Source organism: Gavialis gangeticus, unplaced genomic scaffold (genome assembly GCF_001723915.1).
Source record: "Gavialis gangeticus isolate Ggan-Ray unplaced genomic scaffold, GavGan_comp1, whole genome shotgun sequence".
Classification (NCBI taxonomy): domain Eukaryota; kingdom Metazoa; phylum Chordata; order Crocodylia; family Gavialidae; genus Gavialis; species Gavialis gangeticus.
Genome location: NW_017729022.1, coordinates 86,238,556 through 86,266,064, shown reverse-complemented (window position 1 = coordinate 86,266,064; position 27,509 = coordinate 86,238,556). Strand labels below are relative to the sequence as shown.

Sequence of the window (27,509 nt, the reverse complement as noted above, 5' to 3'; positions counted from 1 at the left end):
GTGGGGGGGAGGGGGGGGGGGGGGGGGGGAGTGGCAGTGGGGGGCAGGCATACACAGCTGGAAGGAGTAGAGACAGGCAGGGCAAGAGGTAAGAGTGAGGGTCTGGCTCCTCTCCCTTCCTCCATGCTGCTTTACCTGCCACGGTGATGGTAGGGACAAATTTGGGCCAACCTTCCACTAATTAGATTCTATACACAGGAATTTATAAGCATATTTGTAATTTTCCATGTATAAAATCTAATTATTAGGGGGGGGTGTCTTAAATTCAAAGTAATTTTGGATTCAGGTAAATATGGTGTGTATATATCTACTTTGGTTAGTCTATAAGTTATAAATCAACTTTGCCTTCTCAATGATGCTGACAAAGTAGATCTTGGAGATGGCAGTACCAGTGGGTCATGCCTCTTTCTGGATTGTACTTGTGAAGAATGCAGTTATATAAAGGATCTCCCTCTCTTTGGTGTTGGTGGAGTCATAACACAATTTATCTGAGGTACAACAGTGGTAAGAGTCCTTGGAGCTCAAGTAGCAGGTCTCAGGTCTCAAAACTAGGTTCTGATCTGAAGCAACTAAGGTCTTTGGAGCCTTAGGAAGAAGTCCTGGGGAAAGTGTGTGCTTTCTTTTCTCCCAATAAAGGCAAGAGATTCTCTAGCCTCAGGTGAAACATCAAACAAAGCCAGAGGAATACTCCTAGCTGAAGTGAAGTTCAAACTCCTCACTTAGGGGAGGTCAGCATGAATGGACTACTCTAGGATTTATCCCCTCAACTGTGTCTTCCATGATTCCTGAGTTCTTTTTAAAAGAACTGCTAATGGGTGCATTCTTCTCTGATATGGGTGCATTCTTCTCTGATATGTCCTTCATCAGGGTGTATTTGGCAGGGAGTATGGGAGTCACTCCTAGGCACAGCAATCCCATAGGAGAGGCATTGTTTAAAGCCCAGAGCTTCTGCACTTCAAAGCCTTGAATAATAAAAGGAAGTTTCTTCAGGGATAAAGAAACCCCCCCCCCCAACACTGTTACAATTATCCAACTATCCTAAATGACTAGTTAAACTGACTGATAGTTACAATTTTAAAAAAAGGGGGGGGAGGGGTGAGAGGGAGGGGGACCGCAAGGAAGGCATGAGCCAAAGCATACTAGAGTACTCCAAGCTCAGTCACAGAAGAAATGCTGTGTCCATATTACAGCAGCTGCTGCCATTTTAATTATAGCAGCAGTGCTCCGAGAACCCGCTCACTGGTGTAGATGCAGCTCTGCCAGCAGTACTCCTATCACCAGAGGTATGCTTGTTCCCTTGAACAAGAAAAGTTGTCTGTCAGCATAGTTCTGTCCACAACAGGGTTTTCTCAGCAGAGCTACTGTAAGCTATTGGGCGTGACCTTTTTGCAGCTCTGGCCAACATAGCTCCATTGACAAAACTTTGTCACAAGGACCAGGGCTAAAGAAGTGCTGGAGCATAGCTTTGGTAACAAAAAAGCTTCTGCTTATGCTCTCTCCTTGGTAGTTAGAGGCACAAGGACCTGCCAGTTCCATGCACTGCTATCTGGCTACTACCACTGAAAACTCTCCAGTTCCAATGCACTACATACACTTGTCTAGAGCAGAATAAATGTGCCATCACTTGAAGGGTCAAACCTGTAGCACAGATATACACATACAACAGGGGTATCAAACAATCTGGGGCTCCAAGCTGGATCCAATTTGTGATGGCCCTCATGGGCCAGATCCATCCCAGAGTGCAAGGGCTGCTGCAGTGCCCATCATGGTGGCAGAACTGAGGGGACTGGCAGCAGCAGTGGGTCCAGGGAAGCAAGTCATAGAATCATAGAAAATTAGGGTTGGAAGGGACCCCAGGAGGCCATCTAGTCCAGAGGTTCCCAATCACAGGGCTGCAGCCTGGGACCCCGCCCCAAAGGGCTGGCTGCTTGGCCATCAGCAGTCGTGTGGGGTTAAAGCTAGGTGGCGGGGCAGCCCCAGGAGGGAGGCAACCGGCTCTGTGCACCCCATCCCACCCCATCCCACTCTCGCCACCATGGCCACACCCAGCAAGGTGCTGCCTGCACAGCAGGTACCAGTGCCCGTGCTGTGCCAGGCAGGACTCCCCAGCCCCACTCACAGGTGGGAGTGGGGGGATCAGAGTAAGGAAATGCCTAGGGTGGACAATGGGGGAGGCAGCTCCACTGGTTGCTCCTAGGGAAAGCAGTGGAGCCCCTTCTTCCCAGGCAGCCTTAGCTAGGTCCCCCTGGGCCACTACCGGTGCAGTCCTCTCCCCTGCAGGGTCCCCCCAGCGCCCACAGCTGTGGTGCTCCAATCCAATCCTTGCAACCCCCCCCATGCAAAAATTAAATTTAAATATGTAAATTTAAATATGTTTGCCGGTCCACAGTATAAAAAAGGTTGGAAACCACTGATCTAGTCTAACTCCCTGTTCAAAGCAGGACCATCCCCAACTAGATAATTCCAGCCAGCACTTTGTCAAGCCAGGACTTAAAAACCTCCAAGGATGATTCCACTACCTCTCTAGGTAACCAGTTCCAGTGTTCCACCACCGTCCTAGTGAAAAATGCCTCTTAGCAAGTTCCGGGATAGCAGCAGCAACTCAAGCTTGCTTCCAGTGACCATGCATACTTGCAGTGGTCCACACCCCCTAACTTCCAGTGGTTCTAGCCTTGTGGGCTGGATAGAGAAGCTCTGCAGGTTGCGTGTTTGACATCTATGCAAGATACAAGAAACACTAATGCATGGTGTTTGGGTCACATTTTTTATTCATACTCTTTTAAGTTTATTAGTTGTCTTTACTAGTTAGGAGCTTCCATTTGATTACATACACAGAATATTTTGCAATTATCCAAATTACAAGGTGATGAAGTGCAGATTAGCATGGCAAGATGAGTATAACCTCCTAACTGGCAAAGGCATCTAATGCCACTGACTGACTCCCAACTTCTGCACTAGTCTGATATAGAAATCAAAAGGCAAGGATTTTTTTTTGGATGCTACCTTTCTTTCATTGGACCAACTGTATAGTTGGGAGAAATGTTAACCAAGCTTTCAAATGCAAAGCATTCTTCTTCAGGTGCAACCAAATATATCACCCAAAAAAATCCTGAAGCATCATGGCTACTTCACTGGCACTGCCATAGAAGTTAAACACCCCCAGTGCCCTACTCAGTTCCTGAAAGCACTTGCCCTGCTTATCACCACCCCTGGTTTGCCAGGCTTCAATCTACACTGGCTGCTTTTTACCTGCATGATTATTTCTTTCCAGAACTGGGTCATATTGGATGATAGTGCTTCTTCTATTGAGAAGCAGACCTATTGCTAGGAGCTGGAGCCCACGTAATCCAACCGCCTGAACTAAGGAGATTTCATTATGATAGGGCAGACAGGATTGAGCTAGCTGGACTCCACATAAAAAGACTCAAAAAAGGAGGAGTTACTAATTAGTCATTCTGGAATCCTTCCAAAAGCAAGCAAGCAAGCAGCAAGGCCAGCTGCCTTCTTACTATATGCAGTACATAAGTCAGTGGCACATTGTGACATTTTTGGGGTGGAGATTAGCAGTATAAAATACAAGCATGTCCCCTGCTTATGGCCACAGGGAAGTCATCCATGAGCACCAGGCAGGATCAGTGCTATAGAGCCTGGTTGTGAAGGATCTTGTTGCTAGAGGTCAGAAGTTTGTCTTTCCTCAAAAATTTTGTCCAGGGAAAATGGAAGCTGGAGACTTGAGAGAGAATTGGACAAAGACTCGGATCAATGTCGGACAAGGAGTTGATTTGAAGACAGATTCCTGAGCAATTACCTTGCTATTGTTCATGTTAGGACAAATCAAGACTACTTTATTTGCATCAGATATTAAATATTATACATATCTATACTTTCAAATCAGAGAACTTTGGGTGCTTAGCATCTTGAAGGCACCAGGTGATATATTCAGGTGTTTAACTTTGTGCCCAAAAGGTTGAAAAGGCTACCTTGACACTCAAAAGAGTGCCCCCCACCCCCTTGATGTGGCAGTCTGGATCTTCCCTAGATTTCACAGCTTCTACCTATGAGATGGTGTGGCAGTGCACCTTTGGGTGCCTGCCACTTTAAGGTCTTGACCAGGCTGTGAGGCAGCCTGCAGGTGGGAGCAGACCCAATTAAAAAAAAAAAAAAAAATCACATGACAGCCAGGAGGCTGCCTGATTGGAGCAGGACTGAGCAGCATCAGTACAAGAGCAGGTCCTGAGGAGCCAGGCCAGCAGTTGCAACGGGGGAGCTGAAGGGTGAACATCTCCTGGCTGGAGTACTGCTACTCCCAGAACACCTGGAGGCTTGGGTAGGAACTATGGGGATGGAGGAGGTTCCTGGGGACCCAGTGTGGGGTTCAGAGTCTTGAGAAGGGGGTTGAGTGCCTGTGGCCTGCTGAAACGAGGGCTCAGGACAAGCCCAGAGAGGAGCTGTACATACAGGGGCTTTGTGAGAGAGCAGGAAGGTTTGAAGACTAGTCCTGGGGAATGAACCAAAACTAAACCCTGCTAGGGTTGGATGTGTAATGGGGCTGCCTGTGGCAGGGCAGTCTCCAGGAAATGCCACACCTGTGCCTCCCTAGTAAAAGGCGAGTATGGGGCACTAGAAAATGCAGCAGGGGCTGAGGCTGTGGGTGACCCCATGGGGGAAGGCTAGGGGAGCACACCCCAACAGAAAAGCACAGGGCCAAGGCCCACAGAGTAAGGGCAGTGTGTGGAGGGGCCCCAGAAGGTGGACCTGTATGGGAGAGAGGGCTATCTGCTCAAGAACCTAGACAGAAAACCCTCAATTGGTCAAGGCTGGGGCCAGAACCAAGAGGTTTGAAGGGCAAAAGTGCCCACCACAAGGGATGGCCAGAGCCAGTTGCCTGCAGGGTCCCAGAGGGGCCCACTGCTGAGAGGGAAACGGGTCTAGGGAGTTTGCATCCCCAAATGATGGCGGAGGTTAGGCTGCCTGAGTAGGAGGGATCCAGGTTGGGATCCAAATGTCAGCTGGGAATATAGTGGGGCCCAGTGTGGGCCCGGAGCCATGTAACAATGCCATCTCAGAGGCATGGGACACTAAAGGGGAGGTTGCAGCCATGTATAATGCCCCTGGCATCACAGCATTAAGATGGGCAGCCTCCTGCCTAGAAACATCAATTCAGTTACATCAAAGGTGTGGCAGATGAGTCAGGTGGGTGGACTGCCCTAGACAGGTGGGCGGGCTGATATTGTGACCGGCCTCGATATGGCCCCGTCACAGATGGACACTCAAAGGAAGGAAGATAACAGTTTATCTCCAATTTATTTTCTTCAGTATTAGTGAGACAATCTTTTGCTTTTTTTTTTTTTTTAAAAAAAAAAAAAAAGCAACAGATTGTCTCACTAATACTGAAAAAAAAAAATTGGAAAAAAACTTTTTTTCTCCTTTTTTCTTTTTTCATTATTAGGGAGACAATTTGTTTTTTTTTTTTTTTAAAAAAAAAAAAAAAGCAACAGATTGTCTCACTAATACTGAAAAAAAAAAATTGGAAAAAAAATTTTTTTTCCAATTTTTTTTTTTCAGTATTAGTGAGACAATCTTTTGCTTTTTTTTTTTTTTTTTTTTTAAAAACAAAGTAAAAGCTGCTCTCAGGAAGAAGCACCTGATCTGAAGTTGGGTGCAGGCAGCCAAGATTAAGCAGCCAGTTCATTCTATGTGGTGCTTTCATAGGCTATGATTTCTGGGCACACTATGGAAAAAAGGTTCTTTAGTAATCTTTTATATACTTGCCAGAAGGCTTGGTACTACAGCTAACTGGATTCAGAGCACGTTTTGTACCATTTGCTTTAATGTTTCAGCTGCCTTTGTTCATTGATTTAACCATGGGAAAGGTGAGGGGAAAATGGAAGGTAAGAGAGGACATTTTATAACCTAAGCATGGATGACTGAGGACAGCAAATACTTGTGTTTGTTTATTTGATTTCTATGCTGATATGCCAAACAACCAGCACACTGGTCCTACGGCTGGACAGCTCCCTCCACTGTGTTGTTCAGGATACTAAGTCTAGAAGTGTCTGAGAAAATTCAGAAAAAAAGTTGAAAAAGCTCTTACATTTGTTGGTAGATGGACCACAGTGTTTTAAAACATGCTAATATTCATCCCTATGTCAAAATGAACTTCAGTATCTGTCTAAATAAACAGTCTAAAGAAGACCTGGAAGAAGAGTCATGCTGAAGAAAAGGTTCTGCAGTAAGTAGCGTGTTGGAAGCAAATGTCCACTTTGGCACTCAGGTCTCCCAGGATAAAGTTTTGGGGACTAGACTGCCAATCTTGGCATTGACTCGGTTAGTTCTCATAAGGACCTTATATTTTTTTTCAATGTCGTGTTACCAGTTGAAGCTTAACATGTCTACTACTAAACTGTTTTCCCCTCTCTACCTCATCTCTCATACTGATCACTGCTCCCTTCCTCTTAAGCTCCCCTGACTCCCATCACTCTTCACATTCACAAAAAAAGCTGCTGTGTAGATCACATCGCTAGCCTAGCAACTAGACTACACCATCACACTACTTGAATCCCTTCATCAATTCTCCTTCTGGCATCGCTTCAAAATTTAAATAGCTCATCCTCACCTCCCCAATTCCCTGCCTAACCCCATGTACACAAATCACTTGGCATAGCACCCTGCTCTGCCTTGCCAGTGATGCCAAGTTTCACAATTAATTTGCTCAGGTCTCCCACAATCTCTTCGCTTTATTCCACATCACACCTGTCTCTCCTGATTTTGGTACCAGCTATTTCTCATTTGAGTTCTTCTGTTAAGTTTCATTCTACCACAAGGGATTCAAAGACATTTATTTAGCTAACTTTATTTACACTTTTTACTCAAATTTTATTCCACCATGCTGTGTTCATCAACTTTTGAATGTTCATTAAACTTTTGAACTACACATTCTTTTAGCTGTAATCTCAATCCTTTCTTCCCAACCTCCTGTCTTACTGTTATATTTGCATCCTGTAAGGTACCTTACATGAGGATGTTTGTCAAAAATATTGATATCTGATTTAACCTGAACATAGCCACTCCACCTCTCTTGCTCTATCTAGGCTTCCACGATATTGATACTAAATAGCTTAGCATCCAAGTCTTCCTAAGTTACATGAGGTAGCACTCCTGCAAAGTTAGATTGTAAATAATGCTAGTTCTGTTAACATCTATTTTGCATGCACAAATATGTTCTTAAGCTTGTGAAGTTCTTTGTTGCTGAGGCATCAGAATAGATGATACAGCAGAGATTGGTGATGGGGCAGTGAATGCTGGTCATTAAGTCTTTTCCAAAGGTTCTCTGTCCCAGCCTGATCAAGCCACTGGGTTACTGAAGTTTCCTGTCTCCATCATATCTAATGCCCCTTTCATTGAGGTATCAGGAAGTTTAAGGTTTAATACAGACCTGCATTTGAAAGAGGCTAAATTATAGCTAACCTGTCAGCTCACCCAACCTACTTTCAACCTCATCTCTAGGTCTAATCAAAGTTGCCAGAGTTCTTAAAAGGGTTCCACTGACAGGTTGTACACTAGGCTGAAGGCACCCACAAAACAGCTGAATAATCTTGGAGGTAATGCATGAGGGACCCATTCCATTCAGGATAAAGAATGAAGATGGAAGAATGTGACAAAAGGAAAAGGAGTGAAACACAGAGCCATAAAATGCTGTCATTAACAATAGACATTCCAGCCTTGATAAGCCAGATGATGATCAGATTTGCCCTTCATCTCCTTCCAGAAGGTAGCTGAACCAAGCTACCAATTGATTAAATGGCAAGCACTGAAAAGCCATCGGAGTAGAAGTGGCATTAAGTGATCCTGAATTGCATCTTAGCAAATAGCAAGGTTTAAAAAGCACTAGGCGTGATGCTATGTTCTTAGTGCCAGGATAAAGCACAAATATTACAGGAGACACTGAAAAATGTTGTGGAATAATCCTTTAGCTGTTCATGGTAGAACAAACAAGTAAGAGCCCCAGACTCCATGATTACTTTAAAGAGAGGGGGAAAATTGAGTCAACAGGGATGTACTATTTAGAGAAATCTTCTGGACTAAGGGAAGAAAGCAGGGGAATGTTTCAGAGAGGTGAGATAAACACAAGAGGTGGCTCCAATAGTTTGGGTTAAAAAATGTCAATAAAAGAAGCAGGAAGATGACAGAGATGGTGCTTTTGTTTTTTCAATCTGCTTTGGTATGTTCTTCTGATATGAATTAAGACATGTCTTATAACAAAAGGTAAATTGAAAAAAAGGCACTTTGAAGGGTTGGTAATGAAATGCAAAATCATTTCCAATGCAAAATAGGACCAAATCAGTTGTGTTTCTTTAACATGTTAAAACATTTAAAAATGTAAATACACAGTAACAAACAGGAAAACCTGAGTCCAAAAGAAAGGCACAGGGAACAGCAGGAGATTTTCTGGATTATTTTAATTTAATGTGTATATCAATGCAACACAAACATTTCTTACTTTAAAACAGCTGCAGAAGTCTCCTGCTGTGGCCTTTGCCTTTAGCTGCAGCTCTGATCTTCCTGTCTTGACACAAGTCATCAAATTGCATTTCCTGTTGGAATTAAAGTGGTAGCCCCCAGGGATTTCACAGCTGCCCAATTCTTATCAATGGTGATTTAAAAAAAAAAAAAGGTAATTTTTTAATACTGCTTCCTAAGTTCTTTGCTTAAACTGCATATTTGAATTAAGTGACTAAAAAAATAAAATTACAGCTCCTCCCCCAAACTATACACAAAAGCAACATGTATGGTAAATATACAAGGTGACTTCTAGACATCAAATTGGTGGGACAAATCATCTCTGCACTATAAGCACAGGCTAGTATGATGTACACAGAAGAGCGAAAAGGGAAAGAAGAGGTGGAGAAATATTAGCTGTCTAAAGTATCTAGAGAACTTCAGAAAGAAAAGGCAAAACTTTGGATATGATTAAGAAAGACATTAAAAAACAAACCCAAACCTATTCCAATTTCTTAACAAGAGAACATCAACAACAAAGTTATTATTATGCTAGCTTTCACAGTATTGGAACCACCATCTTTTCTTTTGTTCAAGGCTTGTATAGTGCACCTAATTCAATGGGGTCCTGGGTCAGTGACTCTGGCTCCTACATGCTGTGGTAATAAGTTACTTACTGAGGGAACAGGGCAGTCACCCCACAGATATCTAGGTAGCTAATAAATATATAGTGAGCCAAGACTCAAGAGACTCCCAAGTTACCAACAGCAAAGTCAAGACTTGTTATCCACGTATAAGAGAATCCAAAAAGCACAATTATTCTTAAGACTATAGTTGTATATATTTAAACAAAGCAAGCTATTTTTCATGAAAGGTAACCAAAACAGGACAAATGTGCAAACCAAGATGTACAGCACATTAACAGCACTGCTTCCTCGCAAAGGCAAATACACAAGCTAAATAAAAGTACACTTGAGTTGTGTACTGGAATGGCTCTAAACTAGGCTTTCATTTTCAAAATTACTCGAGAGTCTATTATAATTAGCAAATGTACCTGACAGTTTTACATCTCAATATGGTATATAATTAAAACCAGGCAACTCCAGCTCTGTTGCAAGTTCTACAGGCTGTCAAAACAGACAAGCAGGGAAGTATAGCCTCCCCCAAATATACTGGAAACATGCGTACAAAGATAATATTTTGGACACAAAAGTAAGGGAATATACAAAATTAACTCATCCTCACAACACTTTGTAAGTTAAGTAAATAGTAGTTTATAGATAAGAAAACAGAGACACAGGGTTAAAGTATCTTCCCCAGGTCATGTGGTATCAGTGTGAGAACATGGAAAAGAACAAGAAGTTCCTTGCTTCCAGCAGTAGGTAAAACATTATCTTTACACAGGCATGGGAAGACAAACCAAATACTTCAGGGTTAAAAGAGGCTGGGATTTCCTGCATGTCAAGTGCTACAAAGTAACTACCCAGGTGCATGCTCTTATCCCAGGGTAGGTGGAAACTAAACCACTGCAGTTCAATTAAGCTCAGTGAAAGATGACCAAGCTGTGGTAGGCTAGCTTTCATTTGCTGTGGGGCAAGAGCATGCACATTTACAGTCATGGTGGAGCAGCTGATTACTCTCCTTTTACCCTCATGACAGTTAATTGATCCACCCATGAGTAAGCAGCTAGCATTCAACCCACAGTCATCTTGGCATACAATTTGATAGAAAGTTCAGGTCAGAAGTTTGCAGGAACTACAGACATAAATGCAAGAGGGGTCTTCTGTCTGTTTGCAACATGGAACTACGGAGTTTAGACCCACTGTAAAATAAAGTCAACTGCAGGAGAATCACCTTCTTACAAGTACTGGGGAACAAACTGAGCACCAGAGAATGCCCAAGCTGCTCAAAAATCAGAGGAGGGAATGAGTATATTGAAAGCACAGGAAAAAGTATCTGACTTCAATAATACAAGTTGAGTTTGGTCGTTTCATTTCCATTGCTAAGTAAGCATGAAGCAACCAGGCAAAGTCGGTTTCTTAGGCCTGCTTCATTTTAGGTCTACTTTACTTTTCATATATGGGGTTATCTGATTCTTGCCACTTTTTCCTTCATAACATTCCCCAAATATGGCACCACTTTCATCCAGACCCTAATCTCCACCAACACTTGCAAAATTGCCCCCCTAAAGCCCATTCAAAACATTGCTACAAAAGTTATCTTCCTTAATTTTCACCTTAATCATTTTACCTGCTGAGCCACTCCATCTCCTCACTAAGTCTCCACTCTTACCCTCTGACACTCAAACTTCTGCCCTTGACTACCAATTACATCAATTTACTGCTGTCTACACTCCAAACTTCTGTCTTCACCATCTATTAGTCTTTCTTCTACAAGCACCCAAAAAGGCTCTCTCCAATGTCACCTCTTACGTTATGCAAACTCCCCAAGACAATTCATTAAATCTACTTATTCTTCTTCAAATTCACTTGTACTACCAGGGCCAGTCAGGCATCATCTAGGAGCTAATGGCTACAGAGATGGAAAACATAAATGGCACACACCTAGCCTACACAGAAATATGCTCATCATCTCTTTCACCTTGTTATTAATCTAGGTGTTTTCTATAGCCACAAATTACTTGTTTGGCTAAAACAGTTTAAAAACCAACCCTTTTGTGGATGTTCAAATCTCTTGAAAACATCCCTATAAATTCAGTATCTATTGAACACGTGGTTCTCAACCTTTTTAGACTTGAGGCACCCCTCAGAAAATACTCTTAGTTTTTACTTGCTTTTTGAATACAGAAAATATAGTAGAGCAATTCTTCTGTTGCAGAAAACTCAGAAAGATCCCAACCAGTCAGAATGGTTTTTCACAATCTGGATTCTTCTTTGAAATCCTGGGTTTATCTTACAAGTCCCATCTGTACACCTAACAGTGGTATCATTGCTTGGTACCTGGCAGCAGCCTGAAAAGGATCTCAAGGTACCCCAGGATGCTGCAGCACCCTGGCTGAGAGTCACTGTATTAGACAGTCATATGGTCTCCCAAGTTACAAAAAATGCCAGTGAAAACAGAATTGGATTTAAAAAAAAAGAGAAATATACTTAAGGGAACATAATAATTGGTCAATGGGGGATGGATAAGATGGCCAAACTGTTCCTTTCTAATTTCTCTAATTGAAGAGACAGAAGTCACCTGACACCATAAATCCATAAACACAATTATACTCCACTGTCACTGTTCTGATGCAAGCAGTATTTATGATTTCATATGTTTTATGATCACCTTCTCTTCATCAAATTTGTTTGGGGGATGGAAAACGTCATTGTGGCTAAGTAAGTAAAAATGCCCTACAGATTCAAGGTCTATACTCAAGGATTTATCGAAATTGCAGCAAGTGAAAGGGCTTTGCATAGGCCACTTGTGAGCAGACTGATTTTGCAGCCTTTCTGCAGCAAGCCCACCCCTCACCACTGACTGGCCAAGGGGCCCCGGTGGCCCCATCCCTCACTGCTGACCGGCAGAGAAAGCTGTTTGTTGAGCGACCCTACCCCCCACTGCTGACTGGCCAAGAGGGCTGTCCATCATGTAGCCTGGCCCCTTGCTGATGATTGGCAGAGGGGTGGAGCTGTGTGGAGGGCAGTCCTCTTACCCAATCAATCAGCAGCAAGGGGTAGGGGGGCTGGTCACCATCTTGGCTGCTCCTCTTTGCACCAGCAGGCTGTAAGGACCACAGCTACCATGAGGAATGCTAGCTCCTCATTTTATTTTCAGTACTTTTTTGTGCTTTTGCAGATTTCGAATAGAATGCCCGATTCCGCGGTTTCTGCAAAATCCCTATCTATACTAGGTCACATATTCGATGTTGATTGCCAGTCCAGCAAGTGATACAGCTATACCTAGTACATGATACCAACAGATGTTTTGGAGCCCATGAGAGTAATTGATTGTACAGATTCACTTCAAATCAAATCCATCTCTATGTTGACATTTATGTTCAGCTCTATTTCTTGAACTTCATGGAAGCACAGCTTGGGAGACTGAAGGAACAGAAAGATTTTGCGCCCCTTCTTAGCAAAGCAACTGCCACCAACAAGATCCCATCATCCCCCAAAAATACTCTGATATATAAACAGAGGTGAAAGGAAGCCAGTGAAGAAAACCAAAATGTCATCTTTGCTTTGGTAAGTAACTGGAGTTTCAGAACCTTGGCTATGGGAAAATGTTACACTGCTGAAAGGGGCTTTTCTACAAAAGAGTGGTATTTTAAAGGGGTCTTTTCTGCCCATTTTTAGAGGCTATTTAAGCAGGCTGACTACATACAGCTCAGTCCTCCTCAGGCTACAGGTGACCACTAGATGGCACAGTCACGTGCAAACATGTTTGACAGGCAAGTTAAAAACTCTTCACAGGTCACATCCCGCCTGCCGGTTCAAGGTTGCCAACCTCTGCACTACTGTCTTCATTCCAGTGCCAGGCACACTGGGATTCTTCCAGCAAGCTGCACTACACATGAAATAGTTTCACGTCACTGAAACACTTGTGATGTTATAAAAACTTAGTGACATCCTTAAATAAATAAAAACTAAATGGAATACCCTGATAATTAAATAGTGAAGTAAACCAATATACAGCATAGCCTTATGAATCCAGCACACTTGGTTGGGACTGAGCACCTGCCAGAAATGTAAGAATTCCAGATTTTTTAAACCAGAGTGGTGGCTGGTCCCGGGCGAGGGGGAGGGGGGGGTAGTGACTGCCAGTCCCTAAGCAGCAGCCACACGTGGAGTGACAGCACAGAGTGGTGGATGGTGGCAGCAGCCGCTGTGTGTAAGCTCCCCCCTCTGCTGCTCCAAGACTGGCTGCTGCTACTCCCCAATGGAGTGTAGTTTTAAAAAGTGCTGGATTTTCAATCATTCTGGATTTATGAGGTTATACTGTACAACAAAACAGGAATGTGGGACCTAGGTAAAAGTTTTTGGTTGTTTGGGTTTTTTTGTTTGTTTTCTAACTGCCCCAGAGGGGGTTCTTTGATATTTAAAATAAGATCTGAGCCAGAACTAGAAGTGAAGAGAAATGGGAGGCTTAGTAAGGAAAAGAGATCTGATGACTGCAGATCACTTGCATGTCACCATTCTGAAACTGTGAAGCATCCCTGTGACTGCGTTAATTAGCTTTCCCTGCAAAAGTGTTTAAAACAGAGCAGGATAACTCACGTGATATCCCTGCGTTGATAGCAACCCTGAAGAAGGCAGGCGATCAGGTCACTGATAAACTCCACATCATCCCCGTGAAGAGCAGCTTCCAGTTCCTAATGAATAGAAGGGAGAGGGGGCAAAGATCAAACAAATTCCTCAAAAATACCCTTTTGCCAGACCAGGAGCAGGAACCCAAGTGGCCTAGCCACCATGTAATGCAACAGATGAAGCACATTTACAAGCTCAGCCAGCCCTTCTCCCAGAGCACCCACCAATAATACGCAAGGGCAGCTCAGATTTTTAATTTTTTATGTAAGAGTTGTTCAACAGTACCCAGCTTTTATTATACTCAGCTTCTCTTACTCTCCCATTGCAAGAACACATCTGGAAGATGATTTTGAAAAGGCAGATCTTGAAATGGTTTCACAAAACAGCTACTACCTACAGGAATAAACCTTCTAACAAAAGGCAGGAACAGAAACCAGGTCCAGTGAGACTGAGACACTGCAATATAATACGAAAGCCAAGGCCTGTACCACACCACACACTAACGGGAAGAAACTGAACAGTTTAATTCTGATGCTTCTACTTTCCTATTCACCAAAGTCTTCCTTGACAGTGGCGAATTCATTTACTCACCCAAGCCAAATAGCACTTTCAGGTAAGCAGTCAGAGCAGGATGAAAGCTAGGAAAGCAAAAGCTTGAAGTGAAGATGCTATTTGTTTCCTTGAAGGGATGCGCAGCTTTTTGGTTTTTTGGGTTTTTTTGTTTTGTTTTGTTTTGTTTTGTTTGTTTGTTTGTTTTGTTTTTTAAAAGACGTCTGAGAGGAGAGAGAGAGAGAGAGAGAGAGAGAGAGGGAAAAGAGAGGGAAGGAGGGTGGGAGAGATAGGTGATGTCAGACCATGAGATCTGTGCTCCCAAACTCCTTTTCCTTGAAACAGCATGGCTTATTTCAGTACAATGGAGCTCACTTAGAATTTGTAATATAGGAAATGACCTATAAAAAGCAGTAATTAATAAAAATCTTGTACATGCTGGGAGAATGTTTATTCTTCTCAAATTTCAAGATTTGCATTTATGCCTCAAAATGTAAAGAGATTAACTAAAATCATTTTTATTTTAGTTAACCTCTTATTTTGCAAAAAAAGTTTGCCAACAAAATAACAACAAACAATCTACTTTCTGTGAGTACAAGTAACAATACAAGAGGTAACAGTACAGTAAGAAGTAATTTAACATTGATCGTAAGAAGAGTCTCATATGGTTATGTGGGGTTTTTTTGCTTCTTTGTAAATATACTGTATGCAGATTTCTGGCTGAGTGTTACCCCATAAGCCATTATACTAATGGCTAGGTTAATAGGTAGAGAATAAAGGAGGATAATCAATAAAGAGGAAACATTTAAGTGCCAAGTACTCCTTGATTAGACCCCTGCAATTACAGTAATAAAGTTATTGATAATAGATTACAGATTAAGTGCTATTTGTACTATTTTATTCAAAGTCTTTAATAGAATCTTTTCATTACTACACCATTTTGATTTATATATAGGCTTGTAGCCTAAGTGTGCCATAAAACAGAAACTCACTATAACTCCTGTAAGTTTTTTGAAAACATGGAAACTGAGGCAGAGAGAGGTTAAGTGACTTGCCCAAATTCAGATGGCAAGTAAGTAGTGTAGGAACAGAGTCCAACAGCGCTCCCTGAGGCGCTTGACAGCACCATGGATTAACGAAATTAATGAGGATCATGGTAAGGCCTACCACCACCTACAGGGGGTGATGCTGAGAGCAAACAGGAGGTATAAGAAACTTATCTGGTAAATGGCCCACATCCTACATAATTTTTTTCTACTTCTAGGGCAGAGGCAACAAACTTTTCTAGCCCCACAGGCTGGATTAATGATGCAGGGTTGGCCCCATAAACTAAATCAGACCCATGGACCACTCCCCACTCCATATGCCAGATCCAGTAGATGCAGTGCCCACTCTGGGATTGCGCTGCATGTGGGTATTATTGTATGCAGCAGAGATCCCAGGCTGACCCTGCATGTATGACTGACCACACATCATAGACTAGACTGGCTCTAAGGCTGAGAAGCAGCACCAGGAGATAAATGACAAGGCTCTGTGGGCCAGACCCAACCCACTGGCCATATTTTTGACACCCCTGTTCTACGACATTAGCAAATCACCCTCTAACTTTCAATAAAATACACTTGCAAAACACAATGGACACCTACCTATACATGAGCATGGAGGCTGCTCTAATGCCCTGGAATTCCAGCATGTCGGAGCAGACTCAATTGATTGAGTTTGTTGGAGTGTGGCAATTACTGAGCTCCAGCAGCCTCCTGCATCTTGTGCATCAGTGTCCCCACTCTTGAAAACAGAGGCAGGGGCACTTGAACTAAAGCTCAAATGAGCTTCAGTTCAAGTGCTCCCCACTGCCATTTTTAAGCGTGGGGATACTGATACATGAGACATGGTAGCACTTTAAATGAGAGAGACTCTCAGAGCCACTTTTATTAAAATGCCACCCTCCTAACCCCGGAGCACATGTAAAAGTGCCAATGTGACAGGATAGCTACGCCTCTTCAAATAAAACCTACAGACAAACTACAGTTTGTAGACAATGTAATGTTAGGACACAGGAAGAAAGGAAAGTAATGTGCCTTTTCCATTTTAGAACACTTGCACCTAAAACTAGTGGGTCCACCAAATCTAGTGTAATATCCAATTTTGGGCATTAAAGCAGTCATTCAACTTTGTCTCTGCCATGATGTGCCTACCTTTTATCTCATGGAATATTCAAATGGTTTCCCTGCGAGTGTTTTTAACATGCTGTTTAATTAAGAATCATTATACAGTGGCCACAACCGACTAAGAAATTCCAGTATTTGCTATGATTATTTTCAAAAGTACTAGGGATAAAGGGTAAAAATCCTGCTGACCTTTACATTTTCAGCGTTCACAAGCCACTAATAACGATCTAACATGTATTCTATAGGCACTGGAAAGGTGCTACTGTAGGAAGAAACATACAGGATGACAGACCAACAGAAAGGCTGATCAACTGTTTTTACCAAAATCCATGGCTGGAACACACCATCGCGCAGCAGCGCAGGGACACAGCCAGGCACCTGGGGCAAAGCGGAAGCAGCAACTTCCAGTTGCTGCCATGATCGTGAACACATGGCTGCCAGCAACAGCCACCTTTTTTTTTTTTGAGAGAGAGAGAGATTTCAAACCAACAAAACTAATCATTCACTAAAGCACTAAAGGGAGTGGAAACAGGGAAAGAGAAAGCAGTTTGATTTATTCTTGAAGTTCAGCACCTCTCACTTCTGGGATCAAGCCCCAATCCCCGCACCATGTTGTATGAAGCAGCAAAAAGGAGGTTAGTTGCAGGGTCAGTCTGACTGTTTTTGTGACAGAAACAGCTACTGAGATGCCCACTTTGATAGCTGATGGTAAAAAAAAAAAAGATACTGGTTTGTAATCCTTCCCATAAGGTCCCTGTCTACTTCTTTTTCTGTAGCTATTTGGGTGTTCCACTGTGAGCAGTTAGGGAGAAACACGGTATTTAATTTAATGCCTACAGAATCGTTTGCTGGCCTGTTTAAGTTGATGACATTATTCTCCAACCAGGCAGATTCCCCCAGCTTGTAACCTAAAAGAGCTCCTCCTGACATCCTCCAATGTGCAGAGTGCTCATTGAAGGCAATGAACTTCAGTGGTTTGGTGTCGGACACACTGGAGGATCTGCCACTCTTACCATCTCAGCTTGCAAACAAAGAACAGACAAGAAACCGGTACATCCAGCAGTTTAACCCAGATTCCTAGAAAAAGCAGCAGTTTGGTAAGCTTTACCCCAAACAATGGAAAGCAAAGCTAGATACATAATAGCTAGTTGAGCATTTAAGCAAGAGGTAAGAAAGGTATGCGGCAACTACTGCTTCTAGAAGCAGACTAGAAAGTCAGGGCTCTGGCTAACTTTACCCCTCAGTGCTCTGACCCACAGTTCAGTCCTGGGATAGGGCAGTAAGTGACTCCCCCGCCTCACCATCACCACCATCCCACCCCCTACCCTGCAACCTTTTGTTTTTCCCTTTTCTCTTTGAGCACTGAGCTGTAAGCACAGAAATCTGAACCTTGCCAAAATGCTTTGGGGACACAACAGAAAGGAAACAGAAGAGGCAGCAAATCAGCAGACAGAAGGGGACCCAGTTCCTCCTCCTCCTCTGTAGTTTGAGACAGCAACAGACAGTAGAAAAGCAGGATTCTCCCCCTCTCCAGCTGGCGTCACAGCTCATTAGGGAAAAGCCTGTTTAACGTCTTTCCCTCCCCCCATCCCCATGACTAAATCCCTCTGAGTCATGCAATGGCTGTTGGGAAAAAAAAGCATTACACAGAGCAAGGGTAACCATCCTCACCAAGGAGAAGCAGTGGCCTGAAGCAGGGTTATCTGGGGGAGGAGAGGGGGCAGAAATAGATCCCTCAGCACTAGCTGAAAAATGGCTTGTAGTTCAGCTTTAGGAAATCTGAGATGTCTAGAGGGCTAATGTTTTGCCCTGCTCAGGGGACATGTAACTACCCCCTTTTTCCCCTCACTGGCAAACCCCAGTAGGTATAATCAACCCTTTCAATGCTCTAATGGAGGCACTGAAGTTTGTGTGAAGGGACTACTGGCATGCATTTTTATAAAACCCACTTTTCTACCCCTCCTGCCGCTGCATTTTACTGCTCACAATTTCTACCTCATCCCTCTCTGAAGGGCCTCTGCAGGATACACATACACTGAATGGCCTTTCCAGTAATGACAAAGGTCAACAGCAGAAAGCTAAAAGACAGCTTTTGCTGTCCACCCATCTTCTTGAAGACAATCTCATCAAATATAATCCAACTCAAAAAAAAAAATCAAAATGAATGTGTCAGTGTCAAAGCAACAAAGCCCTCAGGACAGTTATGGACTGTCACATAGATGATAAAGGAACCACCAAATAGAGTAACATGCATTTATTTTTGACAATGCAAATTACTTGTGGTGCTCTAGCTCCTGCCCTAGCAACCTGCCCACATAGGCCTTGGTGTCATGGTCACAAAGCTCTGCTGGCTTTGTTTCAGATGCCAGGTAAAAACCTCCAGCAGTACACATATAAGAACATAGATGATCTTCGCATTCAGATGCTCTGTGCTATAGAACTGAATCACTAGCAACTGAACAGGATGGCTAGAATGCGTGTAAGCACAAACGGGCATATTATACACACTAGCCACAGCAAATCAGTTTAATAATTCCTACATTTTATTTTTGCCTTCTGTCCACTTGTGTGTCGTTTTAAGTTATCCATCACAATACTTTAACTATCAACTCAATGGTTTCTGTCACAGCAGATTCTGGGAGCTTTCCAACAGCCATTAAGAGTGCTATGACACAGAAGCAAGAGCACTAATTGAACTGTTTCAGCACATTTGCATCTACACAGTGACTAAATCAGCTCAGCAAGAGAGTTTAAACCAAACAAGATCTTACACCTGCTGAAAACATCTAATTCAACTGATTTTTGGAACACATGCTAACTGAAATGTGTGTATGCCCATGCACTGCAGAAGTGGTGCAAACTTTTCTGGAAAATTAATTGATTAGGAGACAAAACTCATGTCAATGGAAAATGAAAGCAAAGAATATAGTTTATGGACAAAGATAGGGAGACCTGGGATTAGTTTTCTATCACACTTACAATCCACACGGTTTACCCAAGGCTGGCACATGTGCTTTATGTTTCTGTCGGATGATACCAGCTACCCCCTCCCAGTATTTAATCAGCTGTTCTCTAAGCTATGGGATGCAGCAGCCTTATCAGGACCCTGGTGTTCTGGTAGTGACCAGCACAAGACTACAACATCAGACATAAGAACTAGACATCCTCCTTCCTCTTTAATTGCTCTGAACTTCTGGGACTGTCCTAGTAGAGGCTAAAAATTAGAAGACACTCAATCCATTTTAGGTAGTGGAAATATCAGGAAATACAGGAAACAACAGATTCTGTTGAGGATAGTGAACCACAGGTGAACATTAATGCATTATTCAGATATGGAGAAAAGCAATGACACCTAAAGGCCCATGTCTATAGCACAGCCAGAAAGGAATTTGGTGCTAAATTTTTTTTTTTTAAATTATTCAAATGTTCAGTCAGATTGCTGAACCCAAAGTGGGTAATCTGGCAATCTCAGCAAGATGCATCCTGACAGAATGAGGATAACGTTGCCTTAATACCAAAACCCAGGGACAGTGAATTAACTCTGTATGTAAAGAGTTAGAGTCATGGAAAGAAATCTGGAAGGTTCAAAAACTTGATGGGTTTTCCAGGTCAGATTGTCTTAGTTGTAGTGGAGAGCTGGAGACATCTGTTATCCAAATATTTGACAGGAGATTCCACTCTGCCCCTTGCACTCAAACAGCACTCACTCTCTGTCTCCTTGAGCCTTCATTTTCCCGATGAACAGCTTGACAACACTGTTCATATGTTTGCATTTTTAGCACTCCTGCCCATCTCAGCTGCAGTTAAACACCCCTTTCCCTAACTTCCCATGTCCTTGTTTCCCTGAAGTCCTGTAGGCACTTGCACTGCCAGGACCTGTATATTACTCATTTTCAATAAGACACTCAAGTGCTTTATGGCTTCCTGAACTAAAAAGCGTCCCATCCCCCCTCCCCATGCTATATCTGAACTGCCACCACAGCAAAGACAAAAAAAAGACAATGCCGGAGTTAAGTGTTGAACCTCCCTCCTCCTCCCCCCACCCCCCTACTCCTGGCAACAGGAACCTAATCGGCAGTTCTCTTCAAGGAAACAGCTTCTTGGCACCTCATCCACCAGGGACCATTAACTCTGAAGGAGCCTGCATTCTCCAGCAGCCATCTCACAAGCACAGAGAAAAAGGCTTAACAATGAGCAATAGTCCAGTGGCCCTGCAAATGATAGCCTGTGTTTACTGGCTAGTGCTTGTGTGTGCAGGGGTAAAGGGTGGAAACAAGCACCTTAAAGGGAGGAGGGGGAGCCATTCCTGATAGGAAGGGAAGGTACAAGAGAAAAACCCTTTCCTCTTTTTTTCCTGATTCTCTTCTGATCCACTCCTAAATACAGTGTATTTTGAGAGTTCATAATAGCTGTTCCTTTCCCAACTTTTTTTTGGTGATGGGTAAGGAGGAGTTATTTCAGATACACGGTAATCAGGGACAGATATTACTACTGATCTAATACAAAGGAATTAGATTATATTTGTATATTAAAGAGAGGGGTCTAACCAGAAAAGCAGAGAGAAACTGGAGTGTAACTTTGGGATTACCAGGTAAACCTGATGGCTATGCCAGCACCCAGTGACAAAAAATAAATCTTGTATGGTCTGTACAACAGAGGTCCCTTGAGAAATCCTTGTATTTCCTTTCCCCCTGCACCCACCAGGTCCCTCTGCCTCTGAAATAGGTCATATGAACCAATTCTTTTTTAGTTCAGTAAAATTAGATTTGAAAAACCAAAGTTCAACACTACTTTCCAGTGCTGGTGATGACCAGTACATGTTTCTTTTGAGACTAAAGATTTCTAGACTTGGGTTATAGATGTTTAAGGAAGGACCAGAACTTTCCTTTGGCAGGATAACTACACAATTCTTTAACAACTGGATTGTCAGTATATGGACACCACTGCCTACCATGCTAACCAATACAGCCACAATTTTTCCTTTCCCCATCTGTCTGTATGCATCTGAGGTGTCTCATCTTAGACTGTAAACTCTTTGGGGCTTTTGTTGTGCATTTATGCAGCACCCAACACAATGGAGTCCTGGCTTCCCAACTAGGACTCCCAGGTACAATGGTAATACAGATAAATAAATAATAATAATAGCCCACAGCCTGACTAAAGAGTATTCAAAACAAATTTGCTTAAATGCCATTAAACACAGTTGCCCCCAGTGCCTCAAGCAACATGTTCCTTTCTTTGGTCTTCTGCTTTGTCCTTTCAACTCCACAGGTAAATTTAGGAGAAGGTCTGTCTTTGTAATTTATATATTTGGCACTGCGTAGTGTATTTCAAAAAAAAAAAAAAAGACTTCAGATCAGGTGTGGATAACTACCTTCCCAATGCAAATATAGTCCTTCCTAACACAATATGTTTGAAGCACTGAAATAACAAGCTAATAATTACTTTTCCACAAGAAAATTTTCAGTGCTTTTCCCTAGCAGTGGCTTTCACCCAAAATTATCCAAGTGTATAACAAATGTTTAATAACAGTTTATACCACCTGTGAGAGAAGGTGGCACACTGCCTCTATTTTACAAACAAGGAAGCTAGCACAGAAAGAATGTCTTTTCATACTTTCATCAGCATTACAGTTGATAAGACAACCTGGAAAATCTGGCTTCAAAAGTCCATTTTAGCCACCACATCACCTCTGTGCTTTGGCAATTTTATCATCAGACAAAAAAGCATCTGGCAATCATGCTGTTTTCTCTCTAACAGCTAGTTCCTTCCTTCCAAAATAATCCCCTCTCCCCCAGAGAAGATCATCTACACTATCCATATGTCAAGTGTGCTGGCTGAAGAGTATTAGGTTGTAAAATGGGCACTGAGCATGCTTTGAATGGGAGAAGGGCCAGAAAGATAAGGCCCTAACCACATGTTTGACTAATGTAGTTGAAGATCTCTCCTACTGGAGTGCTGGAGAGATGGCTACCTGAATATCCAGAATAGCTTTCCCTTGAATCTTGTATCATTTGTCACAGAGAAGGAATTCTTCCCATTAGCAACACCAGTAGTAAGTTATCTGTTGTATTCATATCACTGGACTGCAGCACCAACAAAAAAGTCTTTGACTTCTTATTGGGAAGACAAGGTCTCTATAACAGGGGGTCAAGGACTCTAGTGGAAAGGAGTGGAGGTCAGCATGACACCAAGTACACTTTAGAAGCATTTGGGGTTAACATCCTGCTAACATAAATCATGGGAGATTTTTAAGTTCCTGAAACTTATGGCAAACCCACCTATAAAATTCAGCTGGATTTCACTTAATAAAGACGGTCTCCCCCCACATGCTGGATTTAGAATCCCATGTTTATTGGACAAAAGGCTGAAATGAGCTCAAAGCTTTTAGCAGCTATGTTTTACATTGAGCCCTAGGTGACTACAATAATATACTTAGGAATAACGTCAGCATGCCTACCTGCTACCTACAGACCAGTCCTTGATGCTATTCCCAGAAGCATCACATCAGTTCAGAGGCCATATATCCAGACTACAGTGCTGCATGATAAATACAGAACAGCTGATCCTCTGATGTCGCCATCTTCTACAGTAAGAGGCTTCCTGGGTACCTAGTGGGAGTTCCGTTAAGCTTTTAAGCCTATTGGCAACGTGGTGAACAGGCTGTAGCTCCAAAGCCAAGAGGCTCGAAGTAATAATCCGATTTCAAAGCTCCTCCTCTGCAGCCAAAGGCAACAAGAAAGGATGAGATCAGAATGCAGATGCTCTTCATTTTAGGTCTAGCCCTGGCATACATCCACCCACCATAAGGGTAGGAAAAGAGGAGTGAATGCCAGCCTCTGAAGGGGAGTGGCTGGCTAACATGGCTACAAAAGTTTCAAGTCTAATTTGAAACAATATTAACTATCTAAACTAAAGAGACATCCCTGTAATTGTTTGCCTGTTTAGACAAAATGCCAGCTTTCATTTCTCTAGTTATCTCAATGTAAAATTATCAGCTAGTTTCCTGTTTGCCATCCAGCCTGCCTAGGAATGAGTGATGCACCAATACCACCTAAGTAGCCATGAAAGTATAGTACAGTGGGGAGGAGTGCCTCTACTCAGACACAATGCACTTTACACAACACTACTGGGTGCAGAACATAACCCACACACGGCAGATCACTAGGTTGCCTGTTTGATTGGGGATAGGTTGTGTGTTTGGGGGGGGGGAGGTTTAAAACACATTTTTCTTAAGAATTAGAGTGCTTTCATTAGCCCCGCTTTATTGTACATCTCAGTTCTCTTGCCTGTCTTCACCCAGAACAATGGTCCAACTTTTCTGGTTGGGAGAATTCCCTGCCACCCTATACCTCCCCCACCCAAGGGGAATGCAGGCTGAAATGCTAAAAGAAAACTCAGAAAGATTAAATGAGGGGTAAAGCCTTGCATTTCTCTTTACTCTACTCTCCCCAGACCATCATTCTCCCAATTCCCCTATAGCTGCTCTGCCCACTGCACCTGGACCCCAAAACCTACAATGAACCATTGGTTGAGAGACAGCCAGGAGATGGGTTTTAAACTGCCAAACATCAGTAAAAAATAGACCTTCCTCACTGTGTAAAATAAAGAAGGAGCTATTTGAAGCAAACAGAGAAGGCTGAACTATAGACCTTGCAGAACTACCCTATCAGTACCCTACCTGTGGGACCCTATATGCATTCCATGAACTCAGACTGTAGAGTGCTCACCACTTGCCACAAAATTACATTCCAAAAATCCAATCTTCTTTAAAAAAAAAAAAAGAATCTTGAAAATACAAAAAAAGAGAGGAAACGGATGTAACACTGTTATCCTGAGTAGGTACACAGCCTGCAACAACAGCTAGTTGACACCTCTCAGAGCCCTCTTTACCCATTTGGTCTAAAGCCTAAACATAGCATTTAGAAATAAACTATTTCACTGTTTATCATTCAGCAGGGACATCCAGCTAATGTGCTTCTCTGACAATCCTGAAGCGTCTGCCACCCTATTCGAGGTACCAAAAACCCCAACTCTGTTTTTCTCGTCTGGGGCAAAGCTGGAGGTTCTGGCAGTCAAGCTGCCCAATGCATTCACATGTCAATATAAAACCTTTGGGTTTAATAAAAAGATGATAAAATGAAGTAAGCATTTACAATTAAATATCAAAATAAACATGCATGCCGCTAAGTAGTTATGATGCACATACTAGACTAGTAACTAGAGGATAAACTCACAGGGCAGGGTGAACTAAGAATGCCAGATACTGAAATCATAGATCAAATCTAAAACCTTACTATAAATTCCTCTCAGGTATGTCTAACGATGCCTATACTGCAGAATCTAGCCACTAAAATAAATCTGAGAAATTATCTTTTCAAATACTCATAGCATGACCTTCAAACTCCAACCAACAGCTCAATATCATTAGACACATGCAAAGATATACCCAGCTTTTAAATCTTGGTAGAAACTCAATATATCCACCCCTCAATGATTGCACATATCTAGCTAGCAGTTCCAAGGCTGGCCTCTCAGTCCCAATTGGAATTCCACACTTCCTTAGCTTTCCTGCTGAACACATAGATCTGCCCTGCTCCACTGAGCCATCATTTTGCACAGGATGCTAGTAAAAAAACCAAACAAGACTCAGCAGGGTTGCTTAGTGACCAAGGGGGTTGCTCTCACTGCAACAGCTGAGAGAAGAACCAGGAGCCTCAGAGGAATTCACATTCCACTAATCACAGCTGGGAAAATAGAAAGAACAAGAAACTGGTCTGAAGACAAAAATCAGGGCTGTGGATTTTAAACCAATATAAAAATTAAGAGTAAAATCTCAAAGCCCTGCTTTTTTGTGCCACATGTTGAGAAATCTGACGTTAAGACAAAACAGCAGTGCAAACAACCCAGACCAACCCCTCTTGCCCAGGCACAACAATGAACTAGCATGTCTACTCCAACTCCAGAAGGAGGTCTGCTAGTTTACTCTGTGGCCCACTGAGGGAAAAGTAAAGTGGAACTCCCTCTGAAAGTGTTGAGGAAGCAGACACCCCAAAGCTGATCCCAGGCCTGGCAAATGTTGCTTTACATAAAAGGTTGCAAAGCATTTACCAGATCAGTCTCTCCTTTACTTTCTAGTGCACAGATCGGATATTTTCTTCAAATACTTGCAAAAATATTCCTCTGTTTTAATGTTAATGTTGCTTTTGTAACTGCTAAATTTGAGGATTGCTTTAAGAATCTATTTTTTTTAAATACCCTACTTGCTTAATTGAAAATCCTCAATGTTAATGATAACTGCTGTATTATAACTAAGTATTGATCGTTTGCTCCATTATTTTTAGTCGCTTGGTGGAGTTAAGATGCTTGAATCACAGAAAAAAGGGAAACAATTTGACTACATTAAAAATTCTTCTAAAGTCAGTGTTGTTCACTAGAGCAGGTGACCAAGACAGTTCTCAATTTTCCCCCCCATGAGTAAGTACTTGACTGTCTCTCAATTTTGCTATCTATGATTGAAGAAGGTATTTTCCCAGCTCTGCAAGAACTTGAGATCCTTAGGTAAAAATGATATCAATAAACATGAATTGACACCAATCCAATATACTAATGCTGAATTTTAAGTAACAGAAAGAATCAAATCTAGATGCAAGTTTTCCCCCTGCAAAAGAGAACAGCTGCATATGCAGGTGAACCCTACTTAACCAAAATGGACATATCACAAATCTGACTTCAAGGGATATTTCCAATTATTCTGTATTAGGATGCACATAAGAACTTAGCTATGCATTATAACATTCAACAAAACCTTTTGGGGGGTGGGGATTATGGGAGGAGGGAATGGGGGAAAATAGGGGAGGAATGGGTTACATAGAATGGTTAATATCAGCTAAACCTAGCAAAAAAAATCACCTGACCCTTGTTCTCATTTATTTCCAAGTTGTTGACTCTAGGGACCCTTCCTCAAAAGTGCCATTTTCTCCATTTCTCAAAAATGACACAGAGGACAAACCTAGCAAAAGAAATTCTAAACCTGTGGCAAAAGTCCTTAAAAGCAGGATAAAGCAAGGACTGAGTGTGCTCTGCATCAGAGCTTGGGCCTTCAAAACCACTTTTATTTTGCCACAATGTATATTATATTCCTCACCAAGTACAGTCCAAGGGGCCAAGGGAGCAATCTAAAACCTTTGGAAACTCCAGCTACATTTCTCATTTTTCCAGAACATGGGACATCGAGTAAGTCGCTTTACCAGTTGACACCTTATTTGCCTGCATATATCAAATACAGCTATTCCTAAACCTTGTGTCAAGTTTAGCATTTGTAAAGCAGGAAGAATCTAGCTTGGCAGTTTACAGATCTCCCAGTGTAGGAGAGACTGCACATGCCTTGTCGAAGCAGATTTTCTCAAAGCTTTTCCAACTATGCAGTAGCAAGGGCAGACATACCAGTGTAAACAGGATACAACCAATGTTATTGTCATGTTGTCTATGACACTGCTACACTGTTAAAACATACTTTTTATCTTGAGGCTACCAACACCTTAACTAACATAACAAAAACACAAACAAAGCAAGCAAACAAACAAAAAATCCTCAGCAAAAACAAGGCAAAGAAGTATGACCAAAAGGTAAAACAGGCAAAGTCAGTGCTATCTTCGCTCATCCCCTCCCCCTGGGATTGACCTTGCCTAGTCTGCCTTATGGTAATGCTAAGTGCATCTTGTCTCTGTTGTGTTTTGACCTCAAGATATTTCATGATCTTATTTATCCTGTGGTCAAAAGCTATTTTTTTTTAGTATGGAAGACTATCCCTAATCCTAAAATCAGAGAACTTCCAGATGAGACAGGGGTAAAAGTAGCTGGACCCATCTTATAGCAGCACTTCCAATGTTGGTATGACCAGTATGACTGTACCATAAAGCAGTGGACGCCCCCTCCACCCCCTGCAAAAAAAACCCCCACACCAAACACAAAATATAAGCCAACCAGAATTTTTTGAATGCCAGTTTAGAAAAGATAAGATTCTTGGGGGGGGGGGGGG

General features: G+C 42.4%; 1 protein-coding gene across 1 annotated transcript in view; it reads right to left on the bottom strand.

Annotated features, from left to right (window-relative positions):
• LOC109296239 (cat eye syndrome critical region protein 2) overlaps nt 1-27,509 on the bottom strand; it is a 170,755-nt gene that overhangs the window by 68,160 nt on the left and 75,086 nt on the right. Inside the window, exon 2 of the mRNA XM_019515554.1 lies at nt 13,722-13,816. The gene's annotated coding sequence lies outside the window, so the exon portion shown is untranslated. The remainder of the gene's footprint in view (nt 1-13,721; nt 13,817-27,509) is intronic.